Raw genomic sequence first — 24,595 nt, forward strand, 5'->3', positions numbered from 1 at the left:
ACTGCGTTTTCAGGAGTTTCAGTTAATTAAGGTTATAGGCAGAAAAAACCCCACCAAAATTGCATTTTTGAGCAGAGCTTTCAAGCAGAAAAAAACACCTAAGCACCCAAAAACGCACAAAAAGCGCAAAAAAACACAAAAAAATAATGGAAAAATGAGCTGAGAGGAGAAAAATAAAATGTAGGTATCTGATGTTTTGTCCACTTTACAAGGTTTGTTTCCTTTCCTATGTATAGTATTTGCACAGCAGCAAACTCTATTCATAGTAAAATTATTCTCTAATCAGGTTAAATGATGCAAGTACAGAGGATGGAGTTAGATTTAGGTGTGCTGTAGTACAGGAAAAAGAATCAGCCACATGGATGAAATAGCAGTGCTGTTTTTCTAATCCTCGGGGAGCATGGCCCCACTGGCTGGGGTGTTCATACCCCCAGCCAGTAGATGTCACTATTCACAGTATATACACATATAATGTTTTCTATACTTTTACAAGTTAGCTCTAGTTTCTGTTCCTGTTATGAGATGCTCAGAAGCCTGGATGTGTATTATGGATGTATTATGGATGCACTCTAAAAGTACTTTGACTTCCAGACTACAGGACACAACTCTGGCTATGTTCCTGCTGGGACAGCGAAGTTTCCCCAGAGACAGAGGCTTTACCCTCTCTTGTAGCCAAGACCTGCTGAGTGACAGTACTCTGGCACAGAGTACTTGATGCATCTGCCAAGTTATGAGTCTGCCAGAATGCCATAAGAGGCTCAAAATGATACTTGAAAAATTACTTCTCACGCTCAATTAAGTTCTGATAAAGAGTACCTGCCTAATTGTCACACCTGAGAACCTGATCTGCTGATCACGAGTCATGTTATGTTTCTCTATCGTAAGAATTCTAGTAAAAAATGAATTACTTTTGGACATGTGAGTGTGTTCAGTTATTCCAGTAACATTTTCATCAAATAACCTAGGAAGTTAGGGCCTATAAAAGAATTGTGCGGACTGACTGTTGGCAGAACAGGGTGAGGTGTGAAGCAACCACATAAGGGTGGTCCCATCAAGAGAGTTTGATGTACTTTCAAGTGTTACAATGCTCAGGTGTGATTGGGCACCATAGGATACAATGGGAATCCTCATGTTGAGCAGTTCTAGAAAACTTCTTTCAAATTGCACAGGTGTGAACTGAGCCTAAAAGGTAAACCTGCGGTTTTCTATGGCCTTAAAAAGGGGAAATGGTTGTGAAGCCTTCCATATACCCAGTGAAGTGACTGGCTTCAGGTGAAACACAGAGATTAAACAAATCCTCCTGCATACGTTGTACCTGTTTATCTACGTCAATGTCTTCTCTACACCTGTTCAAATTGCTGAATTTTTAGGCTAGCCTAAAGCCCCGTAAACACGCAACGATTGTCGGCCGACCGATCTTCCGTCTTTTTTCCAGAGTGGTGTTTTGTTGGTTGGAATGTGCCTAGACTGCACCCAAATTTTCTCGCCCAACAAAAATCTGCTTCAGAAGTGATGTCATGTGTTGGATTGCTTTCTTTGTGTTCTTTCTTCTCTGAGCATGCCCAGTCTTGCTCATAAGATTTTTACCATCGAAATCTGTACTGACTGCATGAAAATCGGCCGTGTTTTGACGGCGGACAAAAATTTTATAGCCTGCACACCAGATATTTTCGGTCGAAAAGTCGGAGTTTGTTGTCGGAAGCATCATACTAACAAGCCGAAAATCAGCAGATCGGATGTTGGACGAAAATTCCCTGCCAATTTTCGACGCGTGTGTACGGGGCTTTAGAGTTTAGAAAAAGGGGGTGGAGGCTGTCAACCAGCTGGAGGTCTCTCCCCTGCCACCATTGTTCTCTTGGTGTCATGAAGACTTGTCAGAAGTGATTCATGCTAATAGCAGAACTATGAGGCAGCAGACAAAAGTGACACTTAGTCCTCTTAAAAGGGTGATATCGGTTCTGTAGACAATTGTTCACAGCCACATCCCTGGGAAACATTAACTACAAAAAAAAAAGAGGAAGGGTGCCAGGATCCCTCAAATCCAAAAAGGATAAGAGAGTTGGCTCTTATCCTTTTTGGATTTGAGGGATCATGGCACCCTTCCTCTTTTTTGTACTTATTGCTCTTAATTGAGATAAGTACACACTATAGAGTGAAATACTTTGTTCATATTTCATGTCTGAGGTTTACAACCACTTTAAGTAACCACTACTTTCAGGCCCCATTAGGCATAGCATTGCAGTTGTCAGATCACTCATCACTGTTCTTTATTTTTGACTAGTTTAAAATCATATTAGTTAGTTGGACTCTGGCTGCAGTAGAGGTGACATCTGAAGGCTGTTTTCTATTCTCTTTCAGCAGTCAACACCTCTCTTATCAAGAGACAATTTCTCTTACAAAAGAAAACCTATTGGCTGCTTCCAACCACGCATTCCAACCATTTCATATCACATTTGTAAAGCATGACTAGAAGGAGAACTCAGAAGTTCATTGAGGACAATGAGGAAAAGAAGATGTACTCTACATTCTTTATTTGTTGTGTTGAGTAGCTACAACATTGCATATTCTTTACCTGGTGGTTTACTCTAGCATAGCTTTGATCGCTGAGGACTCTGTTATCATGAAGGCATTGTGTAGCCACAACAATTGGACATCTCTTTTCTAGAGTGTGCAGTTGAGGGATCCAGATATTGTTCCTGTATTTGAGTTCAATGACCAACACTTTTAGGGTATATAGCAGAAGCCTCTACAAACATTAAACATATGGAGCTTGAAAACTGAGTAATTTATTTTGTCCTCAAAATTCAACAGAATAAAATATCATGCTTTAGTGTAGGTTTGCAATTGGAAGGAATACTTTTTGTATGTTTGCTTTGAGAAAAATGTCTTATCCATGCCATTCTTATCCATGCAATTCTACGTGCAAAATGATTTCTTCTTACTGGAAGTGAAAAGAAGCTGCAGCTCCGCTCTCATCCTGATAAGGTAGAAATGAAACACTATAAAACCAAATAGTGTAGCGCTAAGGGCCGGTTCACATTATTGCGAGTGCGGCAATCGCATGTAATTCGGAGCGCACTGCTCCTTCATTATATGCGATTGGATGTGCGGATGTGCACCAAACTCGCATATGACCTTTTTTTCAGCCGCATCAGGATCGGATCGCACAGTGGTTCACACTTGTGCGATCCGATCCTGTGCGAACTGTCAGATCGCACTGCGATATGCGATCAAACTGGGGGTGTCGTTAACATTTAATTGACACCCCCTGCATATCGCATATGGCAGTGTGAACTGCCAGATGTGCGGGTGCGATGTGGGAACAGGCTGTGAATTCGCAGCCTTCCCGCATCGCACAAGTGTGAACCGAGACTAATAAACAAAGTAGAAAAAGTGCCACACAAATCAAAGATTGACGTGCTGCTTAAAAACATATGTGATAAAGTCCAAAAAACTGAGTCCCAGAATGGACAATAAGTGGACAGCTGTTATCCAAAGATGGAATCCCAATAGATGGTGAGGCAGGAGGGAAGACACCCGTGAGAGATGATGAGAAATGGCTGCTTACCAAAAGATATGGGCCACCAAATTAATGGACAGGCCACAAGAAGCTTTGTAGAAAATGAGCATTCAATCTTGCCTCCACATACACAGGGATAAGGACATGAATTCATGGACCAGTAGTCAATCTTGACTCCAAATACAAGAGGGTAAAGTAGTGGACTCATATGCAGCTCCAACCGTGTGTAATACCATACGCATAGGAAGGAAAATTGAGGAAAACAATAGCGTAATCCAGTTTGATTGAAATAAGCATTTGATAAAGTTGCACTTACATGTGGGTAGACAAATACAGGCAAAACATTAAAACCGCGGCGTCCCACAGGTGTACAAACGAGCCGGCGTTCCGAGGGGCGTGGTCAGCGTGGTGTACGGTACCACCCCTTAGAAATGAAACACTGTTTGCGCTCAAATCCAAATAGTATACACATACATATAACAGAATATATACTAGACGGAGGTAACCACTCAGCTAATCCTCTGCAAACTGTTCTACACTTCCTTTTAAAAGAATGCATTTTTTTAAATAAAAAAAAAAAAATGTAAGGTTTGCATAGACAGTGTTGCAATATATATTTAGATTGGCCATAGTGTTCATGGCCAGTCCCTAGTCTACTTTGAAAAATGTTGCAATGACCCTCGAGAGAGCTTCTGCTTTTCCAACTAGTGACTTGTTTTTTTTTTGCAAAATTTATTGGCACAATTATCTAGGGCAGGGTTGTCCAACCTGTGACCAAAAACAATATCATAAACTTACCTAAAAATGTTGATTATTTTTAAAAAAAAATTTTAAAAAGGCATTTACATTTAGTGAACACCAAGTGAAAATATAAAGTCAAAGAACATTTTGACTGTGTCTCTTTACTGGACTATTTTCATGGATGAAGCCTACAAAAGGCCAAATTAGAACCAAAAAATCTGATTAACACTTTGAGAATTCATTAAGAATTGCCACTAAAGCCATTGAATCAGATATTGATGTGTTAGTTTATTAACCACTTAAGCCCCGGAAGATTTTACCCCCTTCCTGACCAGGGGGTATTTTGCGATTCGGCACTGCGTGACTTTAACGGACAATTGTGCGGTCGTGGAACGCTGTACCTAAACGAATTTGACGTCCTTTTTTTCCCACAAACAGAGCTTTCTTTTGGTGGTATTTGATCACCTGTGAAATTTTTTGATCATGCGCTATAAACAAAAAAATAACGACAATTTTGCAAAAATAATAATATTTTTCACATTTTTTTATATGAAAGTCCCCCAAAAAAATGTAAAAATCAAAATTTTTTAACATTTTTGGCCAATTTGTTTTCTGCTACATATATTTGGTAAAAAAGAAATCACAATAAACGTATTTTGATTGGTTTGCGCAAAAGTTATTGCGTTTACTAACTAAGGGAAAGATTTTTGTCATTTTTGTTGTTTTCTTTTTTTTAACGAGTAATGGCGGCGATCTGCGATTTTTTTTGCGGGACTGCGACATTGCGGCGGACAGACCGGACCCTTGACTGACATTTTTGACACTTTTGGGGTTACCAGTGACATTACTACAGTAATCAGTGCTATACATATGCACTGTTACTGTAAAAATGACACTGGCAGGGAAGGGGTTAACTTTATTGGGGAAGGAGGGGTTAAGTGTGTCCCTAGGGGCGTGTTTCTAACTGTGATTGGATGTGGCTTTACATGTATCAGCACAGATCAACGGTCCTACATAGCAGGACCTTATAATCTGTGCTTTTACACAGGGAAGAATGACAGGCGGCTTTGTTTACATTAGCCTCCTGCCTTTCTCCCTTCACAGCGGACGATCGCGAGTGACCGGCGGACATCGGGTCCGCCGGTCACACGCACGGAGGTGTCCGTGAACGAGCTGGGGCGGGAGCGCGCCTCCGGGGTCGCGCGCTTGCCCCCTATTGGCTTACAGGCTAGTGACGTACCCATACGTCACTTTGCCTGGCTGGGGCTGACCGCTGCAGTATATGTGCTTGCGGCGGTCGGCAATCGGTTAAAAATGGTCTCAACGATCGTACTAATTTTATGGTTCCCTCTTATACCTTTTATATTACAAATATGTTACAAAAAAATTGAGGTTTTATTACTCAGACAGGTACATTATCTATATCAGTGACCGTTATCTTGTGATCTGCCCAATTTCTTCTGCTCATCGGCTATCTTTATAGTTGGTGTATTTTCTGTGTGCCTCAAGACAATTCCTTTTCCTCTTCCAATGTGGCCCAGGAAGGTCAAAAAGTTGGACACCCCTGGTCTAGGGAGAAGCAGGGGTACAGTATACCTAAAACAGCAGCAAAAATCCCTTTGCATCAATAAACCTTAGTCTATTAATCTTGTATCTTTATGCCTCTGGCTAACAAGGAATTATGTGGGCCAAGATAGGTATCTACCTTTAAATCTGAACTCCAGGATGCTCTAAACTTTGCAGAAATAACTCTTTTACAGCCACAAGACAAACATACAGAAAGTTTTTTTCTAACTTATGTTTGCAAAAATAAGTATTTGAAAATACTGTAATGTCATTAGTTTCACTGATATGTTGGACGCTGACTTAATCTCATCCCCCTAGATCTCATAGAACTATACAGAGCTGTTATATGATCAACTGCCCCTCCCAAGGAGAGAGCATAGTGGTGGCTGGTCTGATAAATCAGATTTGTGGGTAAATGAACTCTAAAGAGCTTTACCCTGCAGAGCAATTATTGATCGTCTAGCAAACAAATAGAAAGAAAAGATGGGGCTTTGCGGGCCAGTGGGAGTAGAAGGATCAGACGCAAAACCAGTTTATAAAACCAAATAACATTTTATTGATATATAGGATAAAAACGCATGGATCACCATGCATATAGGGTGCAATTGGACTAACATACAATTCATAAAATCAAACAGGATGAGTCATTTACAGCATAGAAATATGTCCCATAAGGGAAACAAAACCAAAAAGCCTGTGTAGGATGGAGAGTAGGTCTCACGATGGAATCGGTCAATGTAGGTCCCCAGCAAGCCGACGGGTTTCGCTCAAGGCTTCCTCAGGGCCTGAGAGACCAAGACAGACCGGTATTTCTATAAATAACATAAAACATAACCAGGTGACTATTAGTCAATTGTACATTTGTTAACAAATCATCAATGCTATTATCGTATATTGTTGCATATGGTTTTGGTTTTGTACTGACCCTGATTGATAATGACTCAGAGTAGATGACAGGATTGTGACGACACAGATATTGACTGGGAATTATTGCTTCCGTATTCAAGACATAAACTTCATGTTGGCATACATATGCATTCTATTCGTGCTGGATTACAAATTTTGGACCCTGTGTATCACAAAGGGGAGGCTGTGAAATAGAGTGTCAAGTATGTATTTATATCTATTATATATCCCCTCATATTTGTAGTGTATGTAGCATATTAACCCACCTTGCATTCACCACTAGTGATAATCTCCTGGCAGTTTCGACTACCCGCACCCTCTCCCTGATGTATTCAGATTTATGGGTGCTCAACATTTAGGTGTAAAAAATCTATGGATATAGAATAAATAATATCAGCCAAGATTGAGCCCTTCCAGTGGGGAGGAAAAAGTAGTTAATTCCGAGGAGTGTAATAGGATGGAGACAGAAGTGGTTAGTCAGAGTGGAAATTGTAGACATATGGAGTAAATAGATAGTAGTAAAGGGACAGATAGAAACTGGAGCTAGAATATTAGCACCCACCTATCGTGGCATGGGGATAGCCTCAAGCGAACAAAAACAGGCACATTCTATATAATCATAGGAGGCATCATAAACCAGACCCAGAGGTCCCGGGAATTAGCGGTGAAAACCTATAAATAATAAGGTCAATTATTGTAGGTGCATTCAGTGATTCATTGTATAATATCTGGCTATAGCCATCAGCTATAGTGCAGAGAGGGACTCTTATCATGAGGGAGGTAGAAAAATTGAAGAGCAGGGACCCACCTATTTTTAGTACAGGAGTGGCTCCAGGCAGGAAAGGATATGTATATACGTGTCAATATTTTTGATAGGAGGGACCATAAGTCCCGAGCTCCATAGGCCCTAAAAGGAATGTCCATGATAAGATTAAGGGTTCTCAGCCATTGCAGTAAAGTGGGATGCATATTGATTGTCTGCTGCACAAAATGAAAAAAGAAATTAAGATTAAAATTATTAAGATTATTAAGATTTTTGCTAAGGGAATGCTGTCAAACAGGTTGCTTTTTTTGACTAGACTTCAGCTTTAAGCATCTTTGGCATATGCCACAGACCAATTTAGAACATTATCCAGTGCTGTTTCAAAATCCAGGGTGCCTGGAGGAAGTTCCTGTTATGCCCTGTGAGTCTTTGGAACTAATGTACTCTAAGGTCAGTTCTGGGCGTCAGAGAGTTAGGGTCCTTGCACACGGCCCGCATCCGCTGAGCAAGCAGATGACAGCTCTGTCTCCGCTCTATGTGTGGAGACGGAGCCGTCAGATCCCCGCTGTCCTCTATGGGGGAATCGGATGAGAACAGACCGCCTGTCCGTTCTCATCCGATCCCATCCGATCTGCTGGACGGATGGAAAATAGAGTTTCCATCCGTCCGGATTTCACGGACAGGATCGGAATCGGATAGCAGCTGGTGTCAGCAGAGATGTCTCTGCTGACATCCGCTGAACAGGTCCGCCTGAAAAACTGATAGGCGGATGTGATCAGATCGTTCATGTGTAAAGACCCTTAGGCATTTTCTGAAGTCATGTGTATGTCAAAGCAGTGCTTGGGAAGTACAATACTTTGAAAAAGTATTCATACCCCTTGACATTTTTCACATTTTGCCATGTTACAAACAAAAACATAAATGTATTTTATTGGGATTTTATGTTATAGACCCACACAAAGTGGCACATAATTGTGAAGTGGAAGAAAAATGATAAATGGTTTTCAAAATGTTTTACAAATAAATATCTGAAAAGTGTGGAGTGCATTTGTATTTAGCCTCCCAGGGTCAATCCTTTGTAGAACCACCTTTCGCTGCAATTACAGCTGCAAGTCTTTTTGGGTATGTTTCTACCAGCTTTGCACATCTAGAGAACTAAATTTATTCCCATTCTTCTTTGCAGAATAGCTCAAGCTCTGTCAGATTGGATGGAGAGCATCTGTGAACAGCAATTTTCAAGTCTTGCCACAGATTCTCAATTGGATTTAGGTCTGGACGTTGACTGGGCCATTCTAACACTTGAATATGCTTTGATCTAAACCATTCCATTGTAGCTCTGGCTGTATGTTTAGGTTTGTTGCCCTGCTGGAAAGTGAACCTCCACCCCAGTTTGAAGTCTTTTGCAGACTCTAACAGGTTTTCCTCTAAGATTACCTTGTATTTGTATACACTACTTTGTGTTGGTCCTTTACCAATAAAATACATTTATGTTTTTGGTTTTACCATGATAAAATGTGGAAAATTTCAAGGGGTGTGAATACTTTTTCAAGGCACTGCCGGTATGTCTGGGCAAGAAGGCGTCACTTGGTAGAACAGAATGTTAATTGAGACCCATTCAATCCCACCCAGCATTAGCACTGGGAGTATGTTGGAGTAAGTAGCTTTCTACCTAAAGAGCTACAGAGAGAAGTCCTACCAGCACAGTTTCTACAGGAAGTGGCTGTGCAATGCTTATTGACACATAGCCAGAAATAGGTAAGTAAGATAAGGGAGGAGGTAATATTATTTATAGTAGAATTGCATAAAGTCCTGGGACATTAGAAGAAAATGGACTGTTGAAAAAAATCGAAGGTATTTATTAAAGCATTAATTATTTTAGTTTTAAAGTTGGAGTTCCACTTTATGGCAGAATCCCAGAGGAGCGTAACTTGAGAATTTCTTCCATATTAGGTGTCAATGATGATGCTACTTTTTGCAGCGATTTGAAAGCACTTCCACTGGTCTGAATTGTACCTTTAGAAGTCCTCCGCCCAACCACTGATATTTGTTATAACCTGCATTAGCCCTAGCAGACTAGGTTAAATAATTCATAAAGGATTGATCCTAGTATCTTGGCTCTACTTCTATCCCATGTTTATCCCTTCTCATATTCTCTAGGTGTGTATGTGTAGAGGATTTACGCTATTATTTTTTGATTACTCAAGGATGCTACTTGCTATTGCATTCATTCCAAGATTAATATGAAGCTCAACTGCTGAATCTTGCCAAAAAAAACTACGTACAGCTTCTGGCCACCTATGTTGTACTTTGTTACATAACTTTCCATAAGTAAGCATTACAAAATTGTACAATAGCTAATAGCTAAATGCAAATAACACAGTTGCTATATTATCAGTGACTTCATAATCTGGACCGAGAATTGTGTTCTTTTCATTAACAATCCCATAAACGTGCCGGCTTTATTTCACTATCAGCACATTCAAAATGGAATGGCCTTCATCAACTGCATGTGCAGAAAGATATTATTGTTCATATATGATAATGCTATATCATATATACAATGGGGGGGGGGGGGGGAGGTTCTCCAATTCTATCCCTCCTATAGGAAGGAAGTACTGGGCCCCAACCCCCCCAGAGATAGAACCTGACTCATGTGATGTTTTTAACCCACATTGTTATACCATTGCACCAATTTTTAACTTAACTTTAACTTAAAATAGCTTTAGACCCCCTGTGTTTTTACAATGAATACCCTTTATTTATTTTGTATTATATTAAATTTTCTACGATTATTGAATTATTTTTAGTGTCAGATTCTATGGACTATCACTTGTTTAAGATGTACATTTTAAGGATACTGTGCTATGTTATTGCTATATAGAATTTATGGGCTTATATTACTATATAGTTTACATGAGAAAATTACAGTATGTTTTACTTTTTACTGTTTTTTTTTTTGTATATTAGCACGAAGAAGGAGAAGGCTTTTAACCCCGAAATGTGTTGGCTGTATTTAGTGCTCTTAACCAGTAAATGTTTCAAAAAGTCCTTTAAGTAAGATGTGAGTGAAATGCGCACCAGCTGAAAGTGATCATCCATCGATGCCTGTCATCCCAGTGGGTGTCGCAATCTGGGGTCAGGCTTGAAGACCAGTTGCTATATCCAGTAGCGGATAAGCAGGTAGGGTTTAACAAAAGCATAGTAAGTAAACAAGCCAAAGCGCCAGTAATGAGTAATTGCAGGATAGGATTAGGCAGAAGCATAGTCGAGGAATAAGCCAAGGGTCGATAAGTAGCAAAATATTGACAGCAGCAGGGAAGACAAGATCGAGATACTGGCTACAGAGAGAGCACAATAATCTGGCAAACAGGAAGTAAAGAGATCAGGGTTCAAGACAAACAGGGTTCAAAACAGGATCATTCAAGAAATTGTCCCAAAACTGTCCAGCATTCCAGGTAGCTCTGCATGAAGAGACACTGTCTGACACAGAGAGGTTCTGGGTTCAAATCCAGACCCTGACAGCAGGGCTGTGCAGCTCTCCTTCTGTTGACTGTGTTCTGGACTCTGCCTACTTTACTTGACCCGCTGTGGTCTCTCCCTTTGTGAGTGCAATTCAACTATTTGTTTTTATTGACAATAAAGCCAATACTACATTATCAGGCTGTCTGTGCCCCTTCTCTCCCTCCCTTTATGTTCTAAAGCTTTTGGTTGCCCTGCTGGTACATAGGTGGCTGCACAGTCTAGTTTATTGGCTCAGCTTGTTTTTATCCCCTGCCTTTGGGATCTATAATTGTATACCTATGCTGTTTAAATGTCATTTGATTCATGGGCCATTTGACTCATGCTATTCACCTAATTAACTACCTGCTTCATTTTGGCTAAAAGAAATGTATGGTTTTTTTTTTTTTTATTTGGATCATACTTACCTAGGCAGATGCGGCATCGGACCACTGCTGCATCTGTCCCCTTGCACTTCTAACACTGAGAACAGAGCGATCTAACACCGCTAATTGCACGGTTCCCACAGTTCCTGTCCCCCCCTTCCCCCCTGTGCTCACTGGAGCGCTGGGCTGTGGAAGGAGCAGGAGCAGCCAGCTTAGGCTATCACCAAATCACATTACAAACACAAAAAAGGGGGTTTTGGGACTTTATATGAGGCATCGCCTGATTAACCACTTGCCGACTGCCGCGCGACTATTTACGTCGGCAGTCAGCCCCTCACAGGCAGAGCGACGTAGTACTACGTCGCTAGCCTGTGAGGGTCTAGGTAGCGAGGGCGCTCCCGCATGGTTAGGGACCCCCCCGCGCGTGTGACCGGCGGACCTGATGTCCGCCGGTCACTCGGCGATCGTCGGTGCAGAGGGAGAAAGGCAGGCGGCTGATGTAAACAAGCCGCCTGTCATTCTCCCCTGTGTAGAAACAGTGATCATACGGTTCTACTATGTAGGACCGTTGATCACTGTTCCTACACCTCAAGCCACAGCTAATCACAGTTAGAATCACGCCCCTAGGGACACACATAACCCCTCCCTTTCAAAAAAAGTTAACCCCTTCACTGCCAATGTAATTTTACAGTAACAGTGCATATGTTTAGCACTGATTACTGTAGAAATGTCACTGGTAACCCCAAAAGTGTCAAAAATGTCAATCAAGGGTCCGATCTGTCCGCCGCAATGTCGCAGTACCGCAAAAAAAATCGCAGATCGCTGCCATTACGCGTTTAAAAAAAAACAACAAAAATGACAAAAATCTTTCTCTTTGTTAGTAAACGCGATAACTTTTGCGCAAACCAATCAAAATACGCTTTTTACTATTTTTTTTTTACCAAACATATGTAGCTTAAAACAAATTGGCCGAAAATGTTAAGAAATTTAGATTTCTTTTTTTTTACATTTTTTGGGGGGGAATTTCATATAAAAATATTTGAAAAATATTGAAAAAAATTGACGCTCTTTTTTTGTTTATAGCGCATGATCAAAAAATCGCACACAGGTGATCAAATACCGCCAAAAGAAACCTCTGTTTGTGGGAAAAAAAGGACGTCAATTTCGCTTGGGTACAGCATCACACGACCGCGCAATTGTCCGTTAAAATCACGCCGTGCCGAATCGCAAAATAGGCCCTGGTCAGGAAGGGGGTAAAATCTTCCGGGGCTTAAGTGGTTAAGGCTCTATGCCTCTATCCCTGATCATGAAGAAAAAGAATGGGAGGGAATATAGATTAAAAGGTACATAGGGCAATCGGCATAATGTGTAGCATATGGTAAAACAAATGATGTAAGGACGAATGCACAACATAGTAACATAGTACAAAAGGCCGATTGCCTAGCATCCCTAACACTAGGGGAAAAAAAAGAAAAAGGGGGGGTGGGGAGTTGGGACTTTGTGTGAAGTACGTACAGACGCTTGGGGTGTACAATAGTAGAATGACTGTGTAATTGTATACAGGTGGGTCCACAACATGATGCCAGAGAAAAACAATTTAATGATATATGTCATCATCAATACAAATATCCAAAATGGCATAACTACATACATGTGGTAATAGGTTCAATGGTACAATAAAACATCATAAATAACAGATCGTAAAGAGCTGAAAATGCGTAAACTGGGATGGAGCAATAGCTACAATTAGCATATAAAACATCATATGGTAGATTAAAAGATGCATCGTAAGCAAGTGCGTTTCATGGAATGAGTTCCACTTCTTCAGGAGCGGACGCATCCTATGTCACTGTAAAAAAGAAAAAGAAAAAATCCCCCTTACAGACAACAATGCGGTAAACATGGTAAAATATGTAGATAAATATGCTGTGTACAAAGATAAAGGAAGAATATATCATCCCAATTTAAGCTATCTCCACCCAATATACTCACAGCTTAGCGATAGAGTCAGCATAAAATATTATGGGCAACAGTCCAACAGGGAAAACGTCTAACCGAGAGCTGTGGGAGCCCGATCCGCGGCCACCAGGGAACAATGAGAGGACCACAAAGAGGAAACACATGTATCCCCGGTATAGTGGGTAGTGAGTGGTGTCATGGATAGCAATCTCCAGGAAATTCTATATTCAAATAGTATATGTAGAAATTAATATAAGTGAATTGACTTAAGCCTTGTCAGATCTTTGCGGTCTGTTATTTTATCTGTATATTCATTTGTTTTACCATATGCTACACATTATGCCGTTTGCCCTATGTACCTTTTAATCTATATTCCCTCCCCTTCTTTTTCTTCTATCAGCAAATCACTGAGAGGCTGAACTGGGTGCCGGTCCAGACATTTAGGCGAATCCCAACTACAATGTCACAATCTTACCTGAGCCTAGACCAACTCTGTGACATTATCCGACAGTGGGCATCAGTGGGAATGAACTGCACTCCTGTGATCCAATTAGATGTACAGCCAAACAAGCTTTGGCTGTACTTCTCCTTTAGGTAATCCTTATACGTTGTACTCCTCATTGCATTTACTGCTTTGCATCTGTGCCTCATTAACTGAAAGTGTGTTACTAGGGATTCATCAATTTGTCCTTTGATGCATTTCCTTCTATTACATCCTATTTACTTTTTATCCACTTTTCTAGAGTTGATACAATCCTCTTCTCATACAAACGTTTTCTTACCAATTCCCCCAATAATCACATGTATGCTATTTTTCTGATATTTTCATGTAGACATTTGTTGATTAGTTACTGGGATCTGTGAGCCACTTGCCAATTTTGCTTTGGTTGTCCTTCAAGTGAGATAGACTTTCGCACTAGGAGCTCCTCAGTACACTTCCAAGAAGACTACATCTATAACAGTTTTTCCACTTTCCAGGGCTCGAAAAGACATACAATAGCTAATTAGGTAATTTGCCTAAATTTCTTCTGTGACTTAGAAACAAAACTAATTTTTGAACATCAAATGCTATGCCTATTTTGGCCATTTAACTTTAAAGGAAAAGTACAGCCAAAGCTGGTTTGGTTGTACTTGTCCTGTGGAACACAGGAGTGCAGTTCATTTTGCACTTCTATGACCCGTTTTCAGCACACAGCGGGCTGAAGTACTCTGTCTGCTGACGTCACAGAGCGGGTCAAGGCTCAGGCAATTTCACGACCATGGAGTTGGGAATCTGCCCACATGCCTGAACCAGCACCAGGCTCAGCCTCTCAGTAAGCCACTTAGAGCCTGTCAGGACTCTGGAGGTGAGCCTGACGTGCAGAGGGTAGCCTCTAGCTCACCGAGGGATGGAGCACAGACGTGTCACCCAGGCAGTAGACGCAGGCTAACCCGAGGTGCGGAATCTAAGTGCCAACCGGTCTTCACCAGAGCCTCAGATGGTGAGGTTGGATTTTGCTGCGTGTATAGCACCAGGTCGCGGTCCTCTGGGTTGCCCTGCCAGGAGGTGAACAGGTCCGGATCTGGTGGCAGATAAACAGACAAGGATAAGGCAAAAGAGTGGTCACAAACAAGCCGAGGTCAGGGCGGGCAGCAGACAAGCGAGGTGAGGGACAAGCCAGGAGGTCAAACAGGAATCAAACTGGATACAACAGGTTTCAGGTTCAGGAACACAGGAGAAGCTTCAGATCAGACAGCAAAGACACTGTGCTTCTTAGGTGCTTAAATAAGGCAGCCTATTGCCAATTAATGAAATTAGTCTGAGCTAGGTTAACCCTTAGGTGGCAGATTCATGACAGCACTTTAGTGTGCACAGGGAGCGTTCCTGACATTGCCCCCCCCTTAAGGGCAACCTCCGGGTGCCCAATAGGTTTCTCTTTTGTGGGTGACTGCTAAAGAAAGCCTGGATAAGTTCCATAGCGTGGATGTTTCGTTCAGGCTCCCAAGAGTTTTCTTCTGGACCATAACCCTTCCACTTGACAAGGTACTGTAACAGGTTTCCTCTCTTCCGGCAGTCCACAATTGCTTCTACTTCATATTCCACATCTCCATCAACGATTACAGGTTCGGGTGGCTCTGAACTCCTACCAGGGAAGGTATTGGGAACTGCAGGCTTTAACAAGGAGACGTGAAATACTGGGTGAATGCGGAGTGAATTGGGTAAAGATAACTCATAGGAAACTTCATTAAGTTTCCTCTTGACCGGAAAGGGTCCAATAAACCTGGGAGCCAATTTTTTAGATGGACAGGCTAAACGGAGGTTAGTTGTGGACAACCAAACCTGGTCACCTGGTTGAAGAATTAATTCTCCCCTTCTTCTTCTATCAAAGATCTTCTTAGATGCCGTTTGTGCCTTAAGTATGGCTTCTTGCAGTAATTTGCTGTTGCGAGCAAAGAAATTAATAGTGTCCTGTACTGCAGGGACTCCAGAGTCAGACGGGATATCGGGCAAGAAGGATGGGTGGAAGCCGTAGTTTGAGAAGAATGGAGATTGTCCAGTAACAGAATGTTTAGCATTATTATAGGCAAACTCTGCGAATGGCAGCAAGGCCACCCAATCATCTTGAACAAAGGTGGTAAAACACCGAATGTACTGTTCCAAGGTCTGGTTGGTCCTCTCGGTCTGCCCATTAGTCTGTGGGTGGTAAGCAGAAGACAAGGATAATTCAATCTTCAACAGACTGCATAATGCTTTCCAGAAGCGTGAGGTGAACTGCACCCCTCTGTCAGAGACAATATTTGCAGGTACCCCGTGAAGCCTAACAATCTCTTTTATGAAGACTTCTGCGGTTTCCTTGGCAGAGGGAGTACCCCTGAGGGGCAAAAAATGGGCCATTTTAGACAATCTATCCACAACAACAAAAATGGCAGAGCATCCCTTAGAAGGAGGAAGTTCCACAATAAAATCCATGGCGATCATCCTCCACGGTCTATCAGGAACTTGGAGTGGTCTAAGGAGACCCCATGACTTACTTCTCGCAGGCTTGCTTCGGGAACACACAGCACAGGAAGACACGTAGTCCCTACAACTTTTTTCCAGGTCAGGCCACCAGAATGTACGCTGCAGCAAGTCAAGGGTCTTACGGACTCCAAAGTGACCTGCCAAGGGATGGTCATGACAAGAACCCAGAACCGACATTCGGACATCTTCTGGAACGAAGATCTTGTCCCCAAACCATAGCAAACCGTCCTTAGGTACCAGAGAAATTTCAGGAAGACAGGGAATACTCACAGAAGCCTGTTTAATATGAGCCATCAGATTAGTTAATGGAAGAAGAAAGTTACCTTCAGACAGGATGGTGTCAGCTACAGGAATTTCCTTCGGGTCATCGAACATGCGGGAGAGTGCGTCCGGTTTGACGTTCTTGGAACCAGGTCGGTAAGTAATATGAAACGCGAACCTTGAAAAGAACAGAGCCCACCGTGCCTGGCGTGGTCTCAGCCGTTTAGCAGATCTCAAGTATTCAAGGTTCTTGTGGTCGGTGAAGATAAGGATGGGATGTGCTGCCCCTTCGAGTAAATATCGCCACTCCTCGAGTGCCACCTTGATGGCCAAAAGTTCACGATCGCCCACATCATAGTTTCTCTCCGCTGGAGAGAGTTTGCGGGAAAAGAAGGCTACAGGGTGTACCAAGTCTTTAACTCCCTGTCTTTGGGAGATAACAGCCCCTACAGCCACTTCTGAGGCATCTACCTCAAGGAGGTAAGGTAAGGTGGGATCAGGGTGTCTCAGGATGGGAGCAGTAGTAAACAGCTTTTTCAGGACTGAGAAGGCGGTCTGGGCTTCAGGGGACCAATGGAAGCGAATGTTCTGCTTGGTAAGCTGTGTGATAGGGAAGATGATGGTAGAGAACCCCTTAATGAATCTCCTGTAAAAATTTGCAAATCCAACAAAGCGCTGCACCCCCTTTTTGTCAGATGGAGCCGGCCAATCCAGGATAGCTGAAACTTTTTGAGGATCCATCCTAACTCCTTTGGTGGATATGATCAGGCCCAAGAACTGGATGCTTTGCTGTTCAAATTCACATTTCTCGGCCTTAGCATAGAGTCCATGTTGGCGGAGGCGGCCGAGAACGTTCCTGACGTGCTCCCGATGCTGGTCCAGAGATGCAGAAAAGATTAAAATATCGTCTAAATAGACAATTACGAAGGTGTCAAGCCAGTCTCTGAAGATGTCGTTTACAAAATGCTGGAATGTAGCCGGGGCGTTGCAGAGACCGAAGGGCATCACCAGGTACTCGAAATGCCCAAACCTGGTACGGAACGCCGTTTTCCACTCGTCCCCTTCGCGGATACGAACCAAATTGTAGGCCCCACGTAAGTCTAATTTGGTAAACAAGACAGCAGACCTTAATCTCTGAAAGAGTTCTGGAACCAAGGGGAGAGGATATTGGTTTTTGACCGTGACTTTATTCAACTCTCGGTAATCCACACAAGGATGGAGAGAGTGATCCTTTTTTTCTACAAAAAAGATTCCTGCTCCTGCTGGTGAAGTAGATGGACGGATGAAACCCTTCTTTAAGCTTTCGTCCACGTATTCCTTAAGAACCTCCAACTCCCGTTCGGATAGTGGGTAGATACGACCAAACGGAATCTCGGCCCCTGGAAGCAGCTCTATAGGGCAGTCATAAGGACGATGAGGGGGAAGGGTCTCAGCCCCACGTTTGCTGAAAACGTCCAGAAAATTATGATAAGCCTCAGGCACAACAGAGCATAAATCTGGATCAGATTCTAGGCACAGCAAGGTTCTGGAGGAGCTGAGAGAGTCAGGCAGGCAGGAATTCAAGCAGTAGGTAGACGGGAATTTGAGGACTCCAGAGGTCCAGTCGATTTGGGGGTTGTGTGATGCTGGCAGATCTCATCCAATGGTGAGGCCCCTCTTGAAGGCTGCGACATGGCTGTCTGATACTGTCAGGACTCTGGAGGTGAGCCTGACGTGCAGAGGGTAGCCTCTAGCTCACCGAGGGATGGAGCACAGACGTGTCACCCAGGCAGTAGACGCAGGCTAACCCGAGGTGCGGAATCTAAGTGCCAACCGGTCTTCACCAGAGCCTCAGATGGTGAGGTTGGATTTTGCTGCGTGTATAGCACCAGGTCGCGGTCCTCTGGGTTGCTCTGCCAGGAGGTGAACAGGTCCGGATCTGGTGGCAGATAAACAGACAAGGATAAGGCAAAAGAGTGGTCACAAACAAGCCGAGGTCAGGGCGGGCAGCAGACAAGCGAGGTGAGGGACAAGCCAGGAGGTCAAACAGGAATCAAACTGGATACAACAGGTTTCAGGTTCAGGAACACAGGAGAAGCTTCAGATCAGACAGCAAAGACACTGTGCTTCTGAGGTGCTTAAATAAGGCAGCCTATTGCCAATTAATGAAATTAGTCTGAGCTAGGTTAACCCTTAGGTGGCAGATTCATGACAGCACTTTAGTGTGCACAGGGAGCGTTCCTGACAGAGCCTAAGCTGGCCACACCTGCCCCCTCCACAGCCCAGTGAGCGAGGACGGGGCAGAGCAGGGAGCGGTGACTGACAGTGAGAAGCTATCTGCTCAGGGAACTGTGAGAACCCAGCGATCCGCGGTATTAGATCGCTCTTTCTCAGTGTAGTGGCGGTGGGGGGGGACAGATGCAGCATCAGACCGATGCTGCATCCACCTAGGTAAGTATAAATGTGCAATAACCTTGATTCCCATACTTCTCTTTTAAATCCCAGCTGAAGTTACAGAAATAAATACTTAGTCAGATAGACGTTATACTAGCAACCTTGGTTTTATAGTCTTACATCTGCTTTCCATTTTATTCAAGTTGCGCAGTGTCTACACATGACTGCATAGTCCAGTTGGCATCAGAATTTGATCACAAGACGCTGCCTTGCTAAGGAAGCTGAGGGTAAAGGTGATGGACTGGCCAAGCATGTCTCCAGACCTAAACCCTATTTAGCATCTGTGGGGCATCCTCAAATGGAAGGTGGAGGAGAGCAAGGTCACCAATATCCACCAGCTCCGTGAAGTTATCATGGAGGAGTGGAAGAGGACTCCAGTGGCAACCTGTGAAGCTCTGGGGAACTCCAAGCCCAAGAGGGTTAAGGCAGTGCTGGAAAATAATGGTGGCCACACAAAATATTGACACTTTGGGCCCAATTTGGACAAATTCACGTAGGGGTGTACACACATTTGTTGTCAGAAGTTTAGACATTAATAGCTGTGTGTTAAGTTATTTTTAGGGGACAGCAAATTTACTCTGTTATACAAGCTGTACATTCACTACTTTACATTGCATCAAAGTGTAATTTCTTCAGTGTTGTCACATGAAAAGATATAATAAAATATTTGCAACAATGTGAGGGGTGTTCTCACTTTTGTGAGATGCTATATATCCCGGTGATTCCTTCCTGCCTCCAGGCTTGAGAAAGGGGCATAATGAAGCCCTGAAATGTGTAGCCACCCAATAACCGTTGACATAATTCTGCTTTCACGTCTAGACGTCTGCCATCATTGAACCTCTTGTTCGCGGCCCAGCGTTAAGCTCCATGCAGATTTCTCCGGCGCCCACACACCCAGCCACTTTTTTGCAACACACTCTGCATTGCCTAGCAATGCTTCCCTGCCCAACTCTGCTATATCACACAGCAGCTTCCAGGCGCTACTCTGTCATACCTGGCAGCTTCCCCCGATTATCTCTGCAGATGCCCGCAGGATTGATTAATGTGCCTAATGGTGACTTAATCCAAGTGAGTGCATATTGGTTTTAATTTTTACCTTAATAAAAAGTCTACATTAGATGGTTTCGCCCCCAGTCCCATTATTTTCTACAAGTTTAATCAGATCCGTGTACCAGTTTTTCACTTGGATCTTAACAGAAACTTAATGTTAGTCTATGAAAACGGGTGTCTTTTTACATCCAATTTTCTCTGGTTCCATCTAGGCATGAAGAAAAAGGTTTGCATCCTTCTCCAATTTTGGACCTAAACTTGAAAGATCAATGGATGTTGTAATGGATCAACTGGCACCCCGACTGGGTACCTCCGTTGACGGATGCTCCTAGTGCTTCCCGAGGGCTCCAAGCACTCCACCAGACACCATAACCACCTCAGACCCCACGAACCGCCGCAGTTTGGTTGGGGTCTCGCTATCCCCTACCCACCCTGGAACTACGACAAGACTCCAGGTTCCAGTGGGTGAACTTCTCTTTCCCCGGAGAGTGAAGCAGGAACAGGAACAGGAACAAGCTCTTACAAGAGCTTAGTGATTATTCAAGGGAGTAGGAACAGCATAGCAGTCCCTTGTAGCAGATTCCCCCAATAAGAGACAGGACTCTAGATTGAGGGTGACGTAGAAATCAAACTGTTTATTCAAACACATGCATAAAGAGATATACACTGTGGGACAATACCCCCTCCCCCTTAGCAGCCAATCCACATACACATATACATCCCATAATAAGTTTATCTTAAGGCAGACAGAAACAATAGAACAATGGAATACAGGCACTTACCAATAACAAACCCCACCCCATCTCACTATTTAGCAAGGGTCTATGAGACACTCCTGCAATATTCTAGCAATCTGAAAAGTCAAACCATTCATCTTCATACATTTCCTGAGAGATATTGCTGACAAATTTTACTGTCCCATCCGAAGCCATCCAATCCATTCTCTCAGCGTCCCTCAAGTATCTGTCCCTCACTCCCAGTGACCGTGAACACCATCACATATCTTCCCCCCAAAGGTAAACTAGCCAGGTACCAGAACTCCAATTAGTCTGTGCCTGAGTTAGTCGGGTAACAAGTCCTAAAGAGTCAATTCATCATGGTAGCTTCCTTGACAAAGTTCTATATAGTTTGTAAGTTTGTCCCGGCAGGGCGCATTGAGCTCTCTTAGCTGATCATTCTGTGGAAGTCTGGTTTGGGCAGGCCATATTGGGCTTCTTGGTCACCCTGTGTCTGTAGCGGTCAGAGGAGTAGGGGACCGCAATGCAGAATTCAAGTATGGTACAGCAGACAGATACCGGCTTTATTAACCAACAGAGTATAATGGCCGGAGAATGATGTTTACAGTAATAACAGATTACATAGGTTTACAGCAAAGTTAACTGCGACGTTGTCATGGTCTTACCTTCTTGCTGTTCTCCTTCGTTTGACATGTGCTGGCGGCCATCTTGGTTTCTGGGTTTCTTGTAGCCTCCCCCTCTGCGGCTCCTCCTTCCCACTGGGAGGAGCTGGATGCCTAGCTCATATATATATGAGGTCTGTGGCTTCAGTTCCTTGCTTGGTCCTCCTGTGTTCACATGCTTCTAAGACTGCTGCTGCTTCTGGTTCCTGATCCTGGCTCGTCTGATTACCCCGCTGGTTCCTGATCCTGGCTTCGTCTGACTACCCTGCTGGTTCCTGATCCTGGCTTCGTCTGACTACCCTCCTGGCTCCTGACCTCTGGCTTCGCAAAGACTCTGCTTCGGTTTTGCCATCCGTTTGGACTTTTGCTTTACAGCTTGATTTTCAATAAAGCCTTCTTATTTTCACTTATCTGTTGTTGTACGTCTGGTTCATGGTTCCGTGACAGACGTGATACTTAAAATGGCGCTCCCGCCACCGCACACACAGAAATACAGGCTACTCTGCTATATGATCCTATCTGATTCCCGCTAACCGGGACACGTTGCTGCAACGCTCTGTCTACAGAAACCTGCTCTATGCCCTGCCACAGGTTAGCAGCGGTGCACACTCACAGTTCTGTAGGTACAGCTGCTTTATCTCAGTCTCTGTGATGGTGGATGCAGTCAGGTCTCTGGATCTGTCCCTTGCTGTCTGTAGCTGCAGTCTCTTATGCACTGGTCTGGGTTTCTTTGCAGGTTGTTTATCTTGTTCTGTCACGTGGAGGTCATTGCAGTCTGGCCCCTTGCTCTGTAACTTGCTTGAGGTGCTCTGGGATGTTCTCTCCTCTCTTTCTCTGGTTCTCAGCTGCAGTCCGTAGTACCACAGTTAAGCTCTGTCTCCTCTGGCAAGATTGTTGCTCTGTCCCTGGATTATACAGTCTATATGCCCTCTCAAGGCCACAGCATGCAGTACCTTTCCTCAGCTCAGCACAGCCATAGAGAGACGAACACCACACCGTCCCAGGAACTTCCTGTTCCCTCCTCCTTTCCAGAAAAGATCGTCAGGCTGTTGGGGATCTGGGCCGACTGTCCAGCATCCCTGGGGTATATAAGTGAAGACTGTAGTCCCATGCACTACCAGAGGAACTCCATCTTTTGTACGTTGAGGACAGAGTGCCCTCTGACCAGCCGCACTCTGCTCTGTTGCCAGCTCTTCTGCTGGTTTGGGATTGGCGAATACTACCCCCAGGACCTGGTTGGGGGTCTGCTGCAGAGAGGAGGGATCGCCTACCTCCACCTCTTGGTATTCCTGCGGGGTAGGTTGGGGATCTGGACCGGCCGTCCAGCATCCCTGTAGGTCTGGCGCAGAGACCGCGGTCCCATCTGCACCATTGGGGTCAGGGCTGTTGTCTCACTGTGTTTGGGGAATAGGATTAGTTGTCTCTTCTCCCTGGAAGGTACACTGCCGCTGGGGAGGAAGGACGACACCTTCAGCTCCCTGTAACACATACTGCTGCTGGGGAGGAAGGACGACACCTTCGGCTCCCTGTGACTCTCTCTGCCGCTGGGAAGTAGAACCGGCTGTCTCTATTAAGCAGTAACTCCTGGTGTAGCTTGGGATCTGGGCCGGCTGCCCAGCCTCCCTGTAGGGTCGGTAGAGAGACCTCTGTCCCATCTCCACCTGCCATCGGTGGTCTTCCCGCTACCAGTCTATAATGTCTCTCCAACTGAAGGGTTGTAGGTCTGGATCTGCCACCCAGCACTCCGGGTCTGCTTGCAGTGTAGCTTGGGGTGGAATGGAGCAGAGCAGGCCTTGGTAGTTCTGCTCCAGTTCCCACTCCATTCTGACCAGATGAATCAGGTGCTTCCCGAGGGCTTCAAGCACTCCACCAGACACCATAACCACCTCAGACCCCACAAACCGCGGCAGCTTGGTTGGGGTCTCGCCGTCTCCTACCCACCCTGGACCTACGACAAGGTTCCAGGTTCCAGTGGGTGAACTTCTCTTTCCACAGAGAGTGAAGCAGGAACAGGAACAAGCTCTTACAAGAGCTTAGTGATTATTCAAGGGAGTATGAACAGCATAGCAATCCCTTGTAGCAGATTCACCCAATAAGAGACAGGACTCTAGATTGAGATTGAAGTAGAACTCAAACTGTTTATTCAAACACGCACAAAGAGATATACACTGTGGGACATCCCCCCCCCCCTTAGTAGCTAGTAGTTTATCTTAAGGCAGACAGAAACAATAGAACAATGGAATACAGGCACTTACCTATAACAAACCCCACCCCATCTCACTATCTAGCAAGGATCTATGAGACACTCCTGCAATATTCTAGCAATCTGAAAAGTCAAACCATTCATCTTCATACATTTCCTGAGAGATATTGCTGACAAATATTACTGTCCCATCTGAAGCCATCCAAACCATTCTCTCAGCGTACCCCAAGTATCTGTCCCTCACTCCCAGTGACGGTGAACACCGTCACAGATGTAAATGGGCTCATGTCCATATCACATCCACATTCTCATAGACCTAACATGGGTCATGTTTAAAGAAGAATTTCAGGCATGGATATTTTTTTTACAGTGGTCCAGCATGGACCAGTGTATGTATGCATATACCATGCCTGTAGGATCCCTCTATATGCTAGAAATCATGGTAGGTGATACTGCTACTTCAGTGATCTCCACTTGCTTCCGGGTCCAATGCCGGCAGCTGCTTTGCCATCTTCTGAACATAGGAGGTAGTCCGCTAGGTGCAGGAACCATTGAGACAATGCTTTCCATTTTCTCAATAAATGCAAAGCATACTCTGATTGGACAATGTGGAAAGCCAGGATGGTGACGTTACTCTCTATACCTCCTACAATCAGTGAATTCCTTGCATTCACTGGGAAAATGCAAAGCATTCTGAATGGCACCAATGCCGAGTAGCTGACTTCCTGTGTTCAGAACGCAGCAGGACAGCCGCTCAGCACAGGACCTGGGAGCAAGGGGATTTTCAGCTTCTAGAGGGATCCCGCAGGTATGGTCTATTCATAGTTAATAACTATATAAAAAATGCCATATCTGAAGTTTTTCCATCAGGATAAAGAAAAAAGCTGAATGGATGCCAAGGTCACAAAA

The 24,595-nt window shown here is 43.9% G+C and overlaps 1 protein-coding gene across 1 annotated transcript in view; it reads right to left on the reverse strand.

The window, feature by feature from the left end:
- Positions 1-23,173, reverse strand: part of LOC309565116 (oxidative stress-induced growth inhibitor 1-like) — a 140,646-nt gene extending 117,473 nt beyond the window's left edge. Inside the window, exon 1 of the mRNA XM_082269895.1 lies at positions 23,170-23,173. The gene's annotated coding sequence lies outside the window, so the exon portion shown is untranslated. The remainder of the gene's footprint in view (positions 1-23,169) is intronic.
- Positions 23,174-24,595: the final 1,422 nt, after the last annotated feature.

This window comes from Pelophylax lessonae (assembly GCF_965119305.1).
Source record: "Pelophylax lessonae genome assembly, chromosome: 10".
Lineage (NCBI taxonomy): Eukaryota > Metazoa > Chordata > Amphibia > Anura > Ranidae > Pelophylax > Pelophylax lessonae.